We start from the raw sequence: 13,017 nt of genomic DNA, 5'->3' as shown, positions 1-13,017 counted from the left end.
CACACACACACACACACACACACACACACACACACACACACACACAAATGTGATATAAAAGCCTATGTTAAAGTATTAGATAAAGCTTCAGAATGTCAATGTCCACAATCATAAGAGATAAATGAACGGTGTGCCATTTCGAATAATTGACGAAGTTTTAAATAAGGGGCTATGTATAGCCGCTACGTGAAGCAAAAATAGCCGTCGTCCTTGCGTTAAATATCTATGAATCCACGTAACGATACAATGGCGACGTCGCGTATCGATGAAATAACTGGCTACGCGAATTCATTGCGTAAACAACGATGTAAAGCAAATATGAACAGACTGATGCGACGTGCTTCGACAATACCATTGTTTTGTTACCATTGGCTAAGTGTAAACAGAAGCACGCATTAAAAGACAAACAATTGTAATTACAACTAATAGTCTTGAATGAAGAGAAGTGTTTAAAAAGGGTATATAAAAATACGATCTTATGATAAAAATGAGAAACTATGTAAGATAAAAATCATGATTTTAATCAACTAGTACAGTCTTGCCAGACGCATCAGATAGAATCTTCACGATAGCAAATAAGTAATTAAAAAATTGAATAATATATTTATCTAACTCGTCAAAATCGGACATCCTCGAGTGAAAAGTCAAACACGAATTTTATTTTTTAAGGTTTATTTTTAAGCCGCGGCTTAGGTGATTCGACGATAAAAAGTCCACTGCCGCGAGATTATCGGCGCGATCTACCCTTCGGCCTTCATATTTTTAAAATAACGCCGAACTCGACCGTCAACGACGCCGATCGTGTCGCCGACTACAGGTAAGCCGTGATTAACCGGGAGACTCTGGTTACGAGGCTGAATAGAGCGCTTGATTTCATGGTCGCGATATTATGGCTCTTGCGTGCATTTAAAAACACCTCGAAGCCGCCCTTCAACACCCATTCGCGAAATAGATTTGCACACGCTCGCTGCGAGGAGATGCTCGACGGCACGAACGAGTTTCAAAATGTAACTTCGTTTTATCTTGCGTCTACGAATATATCTTGCGAGCGTTTTGTAAGCTCAGTCTAAATTATTTAAACCCTTAGATGAGCTTGCCTGATATAATTTTCTATCCAACGTTCGTTAAACTTCTGTGCTTGTTACTGAAAGCATACATGGCGCATATGGAAATTATCTATTTTTAATAAAAGAATTTGACTTTTACGGAATATCTATATGTAATGTTGAGAATGTAAAAAGTTACATATTAAAATTAAAATAAAAAGTTGAGAGCACACTAGAATGATGTTTGCCATCGTTAGTTAGAAAGATGCGAGTCAGGTTATTAATAAAAAATTTACACGGTAATGGACTGTATCTCGATGATATTAATTAACGAAATTTCTACCCACGGTTTATGTTTGTTTAGTTATATTGAGATACACGTGGTTATTTTAAATTAATCAGAGATACAAGAGCAAATAAGAAGGAATGTGTATCCAGGTCCGTCTACATATTGATTTTTAGGGAAAACCGGGGCTCGTTGGCACAAGAGGCAAGTTGGCAATGCGTTCCGTGGAGATACACGTGGTTATTTTAAATTAATCAGAGATACAAGAGCAAATAAGAAGGAATGTGTATCTAGGTCCGTCTACATATTGATTTTTAGGGGAGACCGGGGCTCGTTGGCACAAGAGACAAGTTGGCAATGCGTACCGTTTATGTATTTATAGCGAAAGAAACTATGAAAAAGTTATTACAAAATATCTCTTTTATGACATAGGTACTTTTCCCAAAGTTTTATTTATATCAAACAAGTATTACGATAGAAAAAGAGAAAACTCTAATTCAAGAGGTGGCAAGTAAATTTTTGAGCGTTTCAAAATATCGTATTAATGTTCTTCAGAGAAGTAAATCAAAGTGACGAATCATAATATATGTAGACTACAAATCGATGACACAATTAGCGTGCTATCTTTATGTAATATATCGCCCACTCTAAAGTGTATCCATCAGCAGTATCTATATACCTAATAAAAGAAGAAAAATCACAACTTCTGATGCCGCTTCAACTTTTTATCTTTTAAATTAATGGCTATTTCAGTTTAATTATTTTTAGTTACTTTAACTATTTATCTAATTGCGCGTTACTAATTTTACTTTGATTAATTGATCATATTGTTTCGTTTGGTTGAAAAGATCATAAAAACATTTTACAAAAATATATACTTGATTTAACAAGCAAAATTATTTGTTAAATCTAGTGGAACTGCTGCATTATTTTATATATCGTAAATTATTCCGTGTACCGTGATCTTATAACATCAAAATCTCGTTGAAAAATGAACGTTTCAAGGATTCTTGAAACGCGGGATTTTTGCCAAAGCTCCTGAAGCAAAGTGCCTTTCATGCTCGGATACCACGCCGCATCTCCGTATCTGTACGGAAATTCTTGCTTTGCAACCATTTCCGCACGCTCGAGTAGACTCCAGCAAATACCGCGATATGTTTCAGTCTTCGTGAATCACGTTCAGCCTATCTTGGCAACTCTCGCTTTGTTCTACCGCGATACTCATGACGCGGTAACACGCGATTCGAAATTCAGGTGAGCTTTCTCGTGAGAGGTCGAATCTACTGCCGATCGCAATCGCGGGACACAGATGCCCTCGGTATTTTTTCAATTTTCATTTTATTTGTATCATTACGAATTTATTATTTCGCTAATCGCAACTTCTTACGTAAACATGCACGCGTATGATACAGCGTGACTCAATTTCTTATATGATAAAAAGATTGGATTATTTAATTTATTGCATCGAAATCGTAACACGATATCCTTTCTTAAAAGGAATTAAATAAGATAATAGAAAGCTAGCTAAAACTCTAAAGATTAAGAGACAGGTAAAAAGTAATCAAAACTTATAAAAAAAAAAACGTATTGGACAAGTGACTGAAGAATTAAGATTAATCGGCTATCTAAGATTAAAATGCTGAGTTCACGAAGTCGCGGATGGGGGCATTTCACATTAAAATGCGCGGCCCCTATAGTAAACGCGCGCGCACGAATGCCAACGGCATACTCAATTAATGTTTCACGAACTAATTTAACACGGACGGGAAATGTTCTCGCACGCTGGAAGACAAATCGAGACCTTTAAACTTTTGTTCCCGGCAATTTGCAAGAACTTATCTCTCCGTAAGAATTTCATCTTTTCGAGAGGCAAAAATTTCGGACTTCAAGACCGGTCGAGCGTAGCCGCGCGCGGTCGCAAAATTAAGGAAACGTTAGGAGCGAGTTTAAACGCTCGCGCCGTCGTTCTTAACGATCTCCGAGAAATTAAATTCAACGACGGCCAAATCATTTAGCCGCCGCGGATTCGTTCGAATATCGTTCGCACCGCGCACGGAAGAGTTCGACGGGATATCGTGAAACTTCAAACGCGTTGTTCCAAGTTAAATTGAGTCCTATGACAAATAAGAATTGAATTATTCATGGCAGATCCGACACAATATCTCTTCGATATTGGCTTTATAATTTAATGGACCATTGACTCCCGACCAAACTATTAAACGTAGATATATATGTATTCTGGCTTGTACGTAACTCAATCAATTAAATTTAATGACGAGAAAGAGATAATAATTAATGTGTCAAGATCTGAATAATTTGGTTATTATAATATTATCTTGCTATTAATATGGTTATTAATATAATAATATACAATTTATGTTTTTGTGCTTATATAAAATGTACACAATTTCCGTTCTAAACAAAATTCTCTGCTATTTCATTTATGCTGATATAATTTCCAACGTTCCTCTGTCTTTATTTTTAATCGTCATAAAGTTCTATTAAGACAATTAAATTATTGAAATTTGCATGCGTGTTTATTAAAAAAAAAATATTTTATTGTCAATGTGAAACGTTAGCACTACATGTTACTTTTTTATTCTTGAAAAAACAGCAGTTTCACAACAGAATTATTTAGTGTTATAACTTTCTTTATATTCCAAAAATTGCAAAGTACTATTTCAAACAGCTTGTCGGTATATACGGATTGTCCTCTGAGATGGTTCAGGGCAGATTCTTTTCGCGGGATGTCGTCTTCGCCTGAAAATGACTGGCATGTGTACATACACGGGGCCAAAAGCGATTCTATTGTTGGATTGAACGTTGGCGTACTCTGCTCGAGGCAGATGCTTAAATCGAGATTAAATCCAATTAAGTTCGTCATCGGTGCCTGTGCAACTCTCGTCGTACGAGAGCGATTCCCGATCTTGTCCGGCGATGAAAGAAAATCGATTACTCGCGTAGAGATGCTTCTCCGACAAGTTTATATAAATATATATAAATATATATTTATAGATTTCTCTTTTCACGACGTACGGATAAATGAAATACTGTCACAGACAGACAAATAATACTTTCTTATGAGATCAATTTAAATCTTCAAGAATAATTTCGTGCAATATTTCTTTTAAATTTATTCATCTAAAACGTAAAATAAGTACAGAATATTTATTTCATTTTAGTTTAGTTTAAGTTTCGTTCGCGAATCTATAAAGGTTATTCCATTATAAAAGAATTTAATTTAAAAACGTTTTACGTTGCAGTTGAAAACGTTGAAAAAAAGAATTGGGTTTTTTTTTCTAAAACCGATCCTAAATTTTGTTATAGATTCAATATAGAATAGAATATGTTATATAAATCATATAATCATTAAATATAAATCATTGATCAGGCTCTTAAGAAGATGTATGTCATTCACGGAAAAATGTATTTTTATTATAGTCTCTTAATTATTGGGGGGATATTCTAACATTCCTAGTAGCGCACTGACGTTAAATGACGTTTTGATGATGTCTCTAGACGTCTCGAGACGTCTAGAGACGTCATTAAAACGTCGTTTAACGTCAGTGCGCTACTAGGGATACTATTATAAAAATGGTAAGCCTCATTTGCGACTTATTATCCGGCGTAAGTTCACGAGATAAAATAGAATCGGCGCCCACTCGGTTGTTTAGAGGTTTATAGATTAGCGCGGCATGTGTTCTCTTGGAGTTCCCGTGCTCATGTGAAAATGGATGTACGTAATCCGCGGCACTTGTTTGAACGCTGAGCTAAACCGACGGGAAAGAGAAGTTGAAGAGGAAATAAAAGTAACTGTAGCACGGCTCTCTTGCTCCGTGAACTTGTGCAACACCCAAGAAGAAGACAATAGTGTATACGCAGACTGGGACGCCCAAGAAGAACAGAAACGAACTTAAACGGTGAAAGAAGCTAACCAGATGTGACCTCAGAATTTACAATTAGACCGAGTAATTGTTACTTTGTTCGTTACCACTGTTAAGGCCGCGCCTTCGTATGTTACAACGTAATTTTGTAACGAGAACAAATAAGCCGCACAACGCCACAACGTTAGAAGAGAAATAAAAATAGCTTTCTTTCCAGATCTCTAGCGGAGAGACAACTTTTATAATTGTAGTAATTGTTCGAATAAGGATGCAGTACAAATTCTTGTATATAGGTTTTAAAGAAGTGACTGTGCGATTTAATGAAAAAACTTATTTCGTAACTTTCGTATATAAATTACAAAACCCACGAGAAACAAACAATGTCTTTCTATTAACGGCACAATAATGCACAATGCGCGTATATTCACGTGTTGTTCAATTAAATTATGCTGTGATGAAAAGAGATACATACTTCCCTGTTATTATAGTTGTTGCGGGAAATAAAGTTGAGCAAGTCTCATTTTAGTCATAATTGAGCTCGAGTATAGCAATCATATTTTCAACAACCGACGTAATATTACTTTTGTATTCGTTTGCACAATTTAATAAACTCCGGTACAAGAAATATGATATTGTGCAGTTAATTAACAACAACTTACCGCGACGCGGCGGCTCAACTTTATAAATTTCGCGTATCACGCTATATAAGGTTATAGAATTTTAGCTCCCAGTAGCGCGGGCCAGCCCGACGTGTGTCTCAAAAGCTTCTTTCCACACCGATAATTAATGCAAGCATCGCTATCCTCAAATTTAATTAACTCGGAGCTTTCGCGAAAGGTTTATTTATGGTTATTTTCGGCTATGCACGCAACAACGGAACAACGCTTAATTTTATGAAATTTCCTTGGCAAAGAGAACGTCCAATTATGCGGTACTGATACTTGCATATCATTACTTTGATGCAGAGAACATAGCTCTGCAGTAGACACGTGTTTTTGATCTTTTTTTTCTCTCTCTCTCTCTCCTCTCTCTTTCTCTCTCAAAAAGCGAGAAGATTTTCAAAATATTAATATTTTAATGCACTTTTCACATCATTTTAAACAGAGGTAAAAATTTTAATTATATTAATTCTAATTATAATAAATGAAAGCGTTATTTGTCGTTCGCAAATATAAGTCTGTGTTTCACATTGGAATTACAATATGAAAACGTGAATATTTCATATTGTCTTGGGGGAATGTTAGCTATACATACAGAAAAGAATATGTTTACGATAAAATATTTATATTATAATAGAAATAAGCTATAATAGCTATATATTAATAAAAATAAGCGACTAGTTGACTTTTCCCCAAGTAATTGATTCTTATTCAATTTCCACTCTTTTCCCACTTTTAATTGTGCAGTATTTTCTAGGATCTTGTACTTGAAATTAAATGAACTTTCTCTTAACGAGATTAGGCTGATTAAAACGATGGGACTGCATTATTCCCGATGCGATCTTAATCACATTACGACAAGCTAAATACGAAGCGCTCGTTAGTTGGAATCTATTTTTGCGGCGTCTATTTAAAAATTGTGTAGTAAAAGCGATACGTACGCGGGCTTATCTTTTAACACGACTGACCAAGTAAATCAATAGTCCTGGGCTCTCTACAAAAAAACGCACCCGCCACCGTATATCAGGGCGTTTCACTTGATTGGACCACGCTAGTTATCTAGTGAATTGGCCGACGTGTCCATTGAATTCGGCCAAATTATGGCACCTTTCGCTTACGTAACGTTTATTTTCCCTAATCGATACGAATTCTCGCACCGATGGAAAAATTCGTTGCGAGACGCGCGTGACGCATTCACGACAGTGGCTCATTAATTTTCGCAAATTTTCTGCTCATTTGCGACATCGCATTTATCCTTCTGCTGCAATATTTCAGAAATTAACGAAACTTATTTTGTCATTAACAAAAATTTGTTAGAAAATGTCACTTTAGCGCACATCTCGTCTGCCATTTATTCACTATCATATGTATATTCAAGAAAAAAAGGTTGTGAAATAAATCCACAGTTATTCCTCCGAAAAAACGCATTTCAAAAACCTGTCTCATGGAATCGTTTCACCTTTCAGCTTAAATTTGAAAGACACGCTCGAAGGAACGATAAATGAGAGTCGGGTTAAAGGAAACCGTGTCTGTAATTCGGCTTGCTGCTACGTACGTTGCTACGAGTAATTACACTCACGTTCATTTCTCCCAGAGAAGAAACGACTGCATCAGATGATTAAAAGTCACGGGACTTTGTAGAGCTTGCGAATAATATGGGCTGCCTCGTTATAAATTCCATTTTATTTTCTATTGCGCACGTCTCTCTTTCCGATAATTATAACACGACCAAAATATATACAGCAACGTAGTCAATTAACGCGTTTAATAAAACTCGCGAATGCAGTTCACTAGCACTATCACAATAGCGAGGATTATAATATATCGCGGGCTGTATTACATTCCTGTGTATTATATCCCGCATTCTATCTATTTTTACCAATAATGTCAATTTCAATAAAAACTCAACCAACCATCAGTTTCACTTTACATAACATTTTAGCGTGTGTGCGCGATTTTAAACAACTTGAAAACCAATTGAAAACCAAATTTAATATTCTATTCCAGAGAAGGCTTTTACTTAGAATTAAATAAAGAATAAGATATCACGCTATATGACTTATGATCGACAGCTTCGCACGTCTAAATTTCAATAAAAGTTGCACAAAATATCAAACGTTCGATGCATATAAGGTAAAGGTACCAATGATACCAATACCCGGACATGTACCTATATCCGGACACCTTTATTATTTATAAGTATAACGCGAATTAAGGGCGGCAGTGTGGTCTAGTGCGGTAGAGCGCCAGACTCGTAATCTGAGGAACCAGGTTCGAGTCCACTAGAGCCATATAAACATGGAATGTTTTTCCGGCAGCTGCGCCCCTCCGTGCAAGATAGGCTCTTGTGCGGAGCAAACTGGGCTCCGTCTTTTGGAAGAGACGTTAAGCTATTGGTCCAAAGGGTTAAAATGAGAGGAGAAGGGTAGTAGTGTGAAAGTTTGGGTAACGTTCCTTATAAAAAAAAAAAAAAAAAAAAAAAAACGCCTTGCAAACCCTGCGGGGATAAGCAATAAAGATAGTTTATGAGTATAACGCGAATTAAAATCAAAGATAAAAGTACTTTTTCTTGTATAGTTTAAAACTTCAGTTATATAATATCCAAACATTTATTTTTATAAATTTATATTTTTTTAAAGGTATAATCCAGACACAAATACGTGTCCAGGTATTGGTACATTTCCTATGCTTAAGTGTCCGGGTATTGGTACCTTGTTACCTTACATCATGCATTACGCATCACCGTCATATCACCGGTATCGTTTTTCTACACGCATGTAAATTATCAACGTCGCACGTGCCGCGATAAAAATCATCGACACGCTACATCCGTCATTCATGACAACCTCCGCATAGTCTTGGATATTCGCACGCAATAAAACCTTCGAGCTCGCTATACTGTCGCAAACATGCGTGATTTATCGAGTAAAACCCTCATGCGTGCTTCTTTTCGCGAAACGGACGAAATGCATTGACCGCGAATAATCTATTGTGAGCACGTTTACCTGCTTAACTTGGCTTTATTTTTGTGCACTTTATTTTTATCGCAATGTTGCAATCCGCATACCGTATGTTATATTGGCAGAGATAGAAAACGTATCGCAACATTAACCTCCCGATGCATTAATAGCGCTAAGGGATTGCGCAAATTGCGTGTCGAAAATTGCGATTGACTAATCTAATATTGTTACTATTGCACGAATCATATCCTTGAAAAAGGCAGGCTATTTTTTATTACTTTAGAATTTGCATAGTGACATAAACAATTGATTATTAAAAATGGAAATTATATTGATTTTAGATAAGTATTTGGGAATTGTTAAAGGAACAATCGGATGATTATAATCAAAAGTGGTTTTATTTGCGTTTTTATTTCTAAAATTAATAAATTGTAAATAAAATTATAAATTTAATAACAATTTACAAGTGCACCTTTTGTCAAAAATGTAATTTATATTTGCAACTTGAAGCAAATTAATTATATTGACAAGAAACTATTCCGATTTATAAATCAGTGAAAAAGTTAATTTTTTCTCCTTCGTTCCTATTTGAATATTTTGCTTCTAACGCATCACCTTTAAACTCGCTTCTAATGCTTTAAGTAATATTATTGAAAGAGATTAAGTAGATCTCAGTGAGATATCGTGGAGATTATTTGTACGCTTATATGGAAATAAAATTAAGCTTTGGGTTTACAAATAGATTTAAAAATGGTGAATAATATAGATGTCAGAAATATTAGAATTAATTAGTGCATCAAGTTAACATCTCTCGTGTTTTACATGCAAGTTTTGAGGGAAATATCTTTTTTTGATAAAACGAGCGCGACTTATTGTGCTGAGAATGTACTGGAAAGCGCTAGTTAAAATACAAAAAGAAAACGTGTGAATTGCATCCTCTCCCGAGAGAATCCACTTTTACCTTTTTCACCGCGCACAAAAAAGACCCGCCTCGCTATTTAGTATAAAAGCACGAAGTGGGAAAGGAAACCAATGGCATTATTCAGCGATCGATTTAATGATATCACCGGTCTTTGTAAGGTCTAGTAGCAGTAAGAGCGGGTCTTTTTATTAACGATGCTTTGTCACCGCTTTATTCCAATCCCAGCGAGCCTCCTTCCGTCGCTTTTTCCTAACGCGAACTTAATAACAGCCTGCAATTCTACTGTATGCATCGAATATTCTCTTCTAGAGTATTCAAATATATATTATAAATCGAGAAATATAACGCCGGATAATAAAGGGAGTTGAAATCAAGACACTTGAAACTGTATATAGCGATAAACAATATCGAAAGTTATATTTCATACACGTTCGCACGTCGCATAATTTTGCATTTACTATAGTTTAAAGTACAACTTTAAGCAATGTACGCGTACTTTTCCAACTATCGATTTCTCGTTACTTCGCGTTACTTCGGACATATAGATATATTAAGTGATTCGACAGCAAAACATTTTCTATAGTATTGCAGTAACATTTTTCATAAAATCAGATTATTTCTTTTTTACGTTCAAATAAAATACGATTTTTAAACTTAACAACTAACCGCCATCGTTGACTTTAAATATGCTCTATCTAAAACGGTCTTTAAAAATTGTCTGCCAAGAGCCGCCCACTGATGGCGTTCAATGAGCTACTTCTCACGTGAGTTATCCGTTCATTAAATCTCGCGTTGTCGCGGACGAGTGGGCTCGGAAGGGTGGTTTCCAGACGAGCGATCTCTTAGACTCAGATATCGCGCAAGGCATCCCCGGAGAGAGGAAAATACAGGACAGACGGGTAAGAGAGAACGAAAGAGGGCCAACTTGCGCGCTCGCAGAAATATCGTCCATTGTTTCTCGACGACAATGGCATGCAAAACGGAGATGCAGACAGCATCCGTTGCACTTTCAGATCCCGATCATTAAATTAAGCGGCATTGTACGCGTCCAAAAATCAAGTTCCGTCGAACGAACTCTCGCTCGTGCTCGATCTGTCGAAGAATGAGGGCCGATAGGCAGGCAACGCCTTTGATCTAAATCAAATATGTTCCTGCTATTTAGAGAGTAAATTGTAAGAGAAGCGCGGTCAACGCAAAAAAAGATGAAAGCACATTTCTCTCCGCGCCCCGAGTTAAATTCGGCTGACCGCAAATAATGTTACTTTAGGTCAGGGATACTGCGATGCACGCCAACTATTTCCATTTGCCATCCCGTAAGTTAACGTATTTATTAGCGGGCGCAAAGAGGGGCGTCCCGAAAAATACGGGATAATAACGTGTGCCCCTAAAAGACTCGCGCCAGTTGACTCGAAGCTGCGTAGGTGCAGAGGACTTTTCTTTCCTTTTTTGTTCTCTTTGACGAAAGACAGTCGAGAAAACGCGCGGCGAAATTATACAAATATATTACAGAATCCTTTTCCAGCTTTTACATGTTGAGTCAAATAAAAACCTTTTTCAGTTTTAGTGTGTTGAATCAAATATATAAGAAAAATATTAGCTTTGTTAATGCGAAAAATTTCCTTCCATGCCAAATATAATATTTCCACGTTGTAAAGAAATTTATATTTTTCATCATATTCATTAGTAATCAACGTGGTATAATTTTACAATTTAGAATTTGTGCGTCCTCGGTTGCATCTCTATAAATAGATCGTGATTTCACCGATGCTCTAAATTCGAAAATCATCAGACATAACAAAAAACAAATGAGCCACTGTTAAAAGAATCAGACGCGAAAAGGAGAAACAGAATTCCGAGGTCGATTGTGGTTTCAGCCGCTTCACAACGCTTTCTCTAAACCGATTGATATTAGCAAAAAGGTGATCGACCTCAAGTACTAATAGACGACAGTAATTTCGTTGCGATGAATCGCGAGAGGGACCATCGGAGTTGTCGTCGACCCCAAGCGGCGATTCAGGGGCAAAAGATAACGTCGATAAAATCATTATGCGCAAAATTGACCTAATCACGCTCCGACTTTCCTCCTCGTGAAAAGCAAATAAGAAGTGGAATTAATATTAGTGTAAAATTCACTTTTAAAGTAGCAATTAACGATACAGCGCGATTAACATAAGGTGTTTCGATATTCATTCGCAACTTTATTTTTATTAAATGATATATGACTAGTTTTCTGTATAATATTACTCAGTTATGTCAGATGTCTCCAAATGTATGATTGCTACTCCGCGAAATTTTCTCAACGATTTTAAATAGCCTTAACTTTTTGTTAACAAAACTTCAAAAGAAGGCAATTGTTACGACTTCTTGAAGCTTAATTATTCTTTACTCATTAGATCTTTTTTGTAATTTTATTTGCTTTTTCAATGAGTAATTTAATTAGTAAGGCTAGTGAGTTAAGTTACGCCGCTCAAGTTCCGGAAATCAATACGACGTATTGCCGCAAACGGTACTCCGCCAATGTCGCGTAATTCATTCGATTATGTCGTCAATAAAGGGGCCAATCAACTCAGGGAGAGACTCTATAAACGTCCAACAATCACTTCCCGAGCGGCTTAGTCTTAATAATTACTTGCTGTTTTGCGTTTACTAAGTTTGAATATATCTATTTTGCAACAATCTTTTCAAAGAGAAAAATTACTTCTTCCTTTTGCCCTTAACAAATAAATAAAATATTCACGTTCAATAAAATTGAGATACAATGAAGGAAAAATGTATATTAAGAAGCAAGTAGAAGTTTTTCTCCAATTTAATACGGAAGTAAGTATGCTTATTAGTCTTTATTCGGAGCCCTTACTTATCATAATCTTTTCATTGCTACTATTAAAAATAGCTGAATAATTCAAGCAAAAATTTTGTAATAAATGAAATTTTCTTGTTACAATTTACAGACAGTATTGTCTAAATGTTGCAAGCGTTACTGCAAAAGGCAAAAGATATAGAATTTCAGACGATATTACAACGATTTCAAGTTATAGAAGGAACGTCTCAATTTATAATCAGAATTATTTCCACGAAAACACTTAAAAATCCCACGACATTATATTGCCCCCGACGAAGACACGGCTCGGCCCTTCTGAAGCAACTGGGCCAACCCTTTCATTCCGTGCGCTCTTGAGAAAGTAATTTCCCGTTACAGCGTTTCCCTTTCAGATGCAGCCGCATATTACTCGAAAGCGCACTCTAACGAAACCGACCCCAAA

At 36.2% G+C, this 13,017-nt stretch overlaps 1 protein-coding gene across 1 annotated transcript in view; it reads right to left on the bottom strand.

Annotated features, from left to right (window-relative positions):
- LOC112465659 (octopamine receptor Oamb) overlaps positions 1–13,017 on the bottom strand; it is a 125,299-nt gene that overhangs the window by 111,019 nt on the left and 1,263 nt on the right. The window lies entirely within an intron of this gene.

This window comes from Temnothorax curvispinosus, unplaced genomic scaffold, assembly GCF_003070985.1.
Source record: "Temnothorax curvispinosus isolate PA1 unplaced genomic scaffold, ASM307098v1 QBEX01015410.1, whole genome shotgun sequence".
NCBI classification, from domain to species: Eukaryota; Metazoa; Arthropoda; class Insecta; order Hymenoptera; family Formicidae; genus Temnothorax; species Temnothorax curvispinosus.
This window is presented reverse-complemented; position numbering and strand designations above follow the sequence as displayed.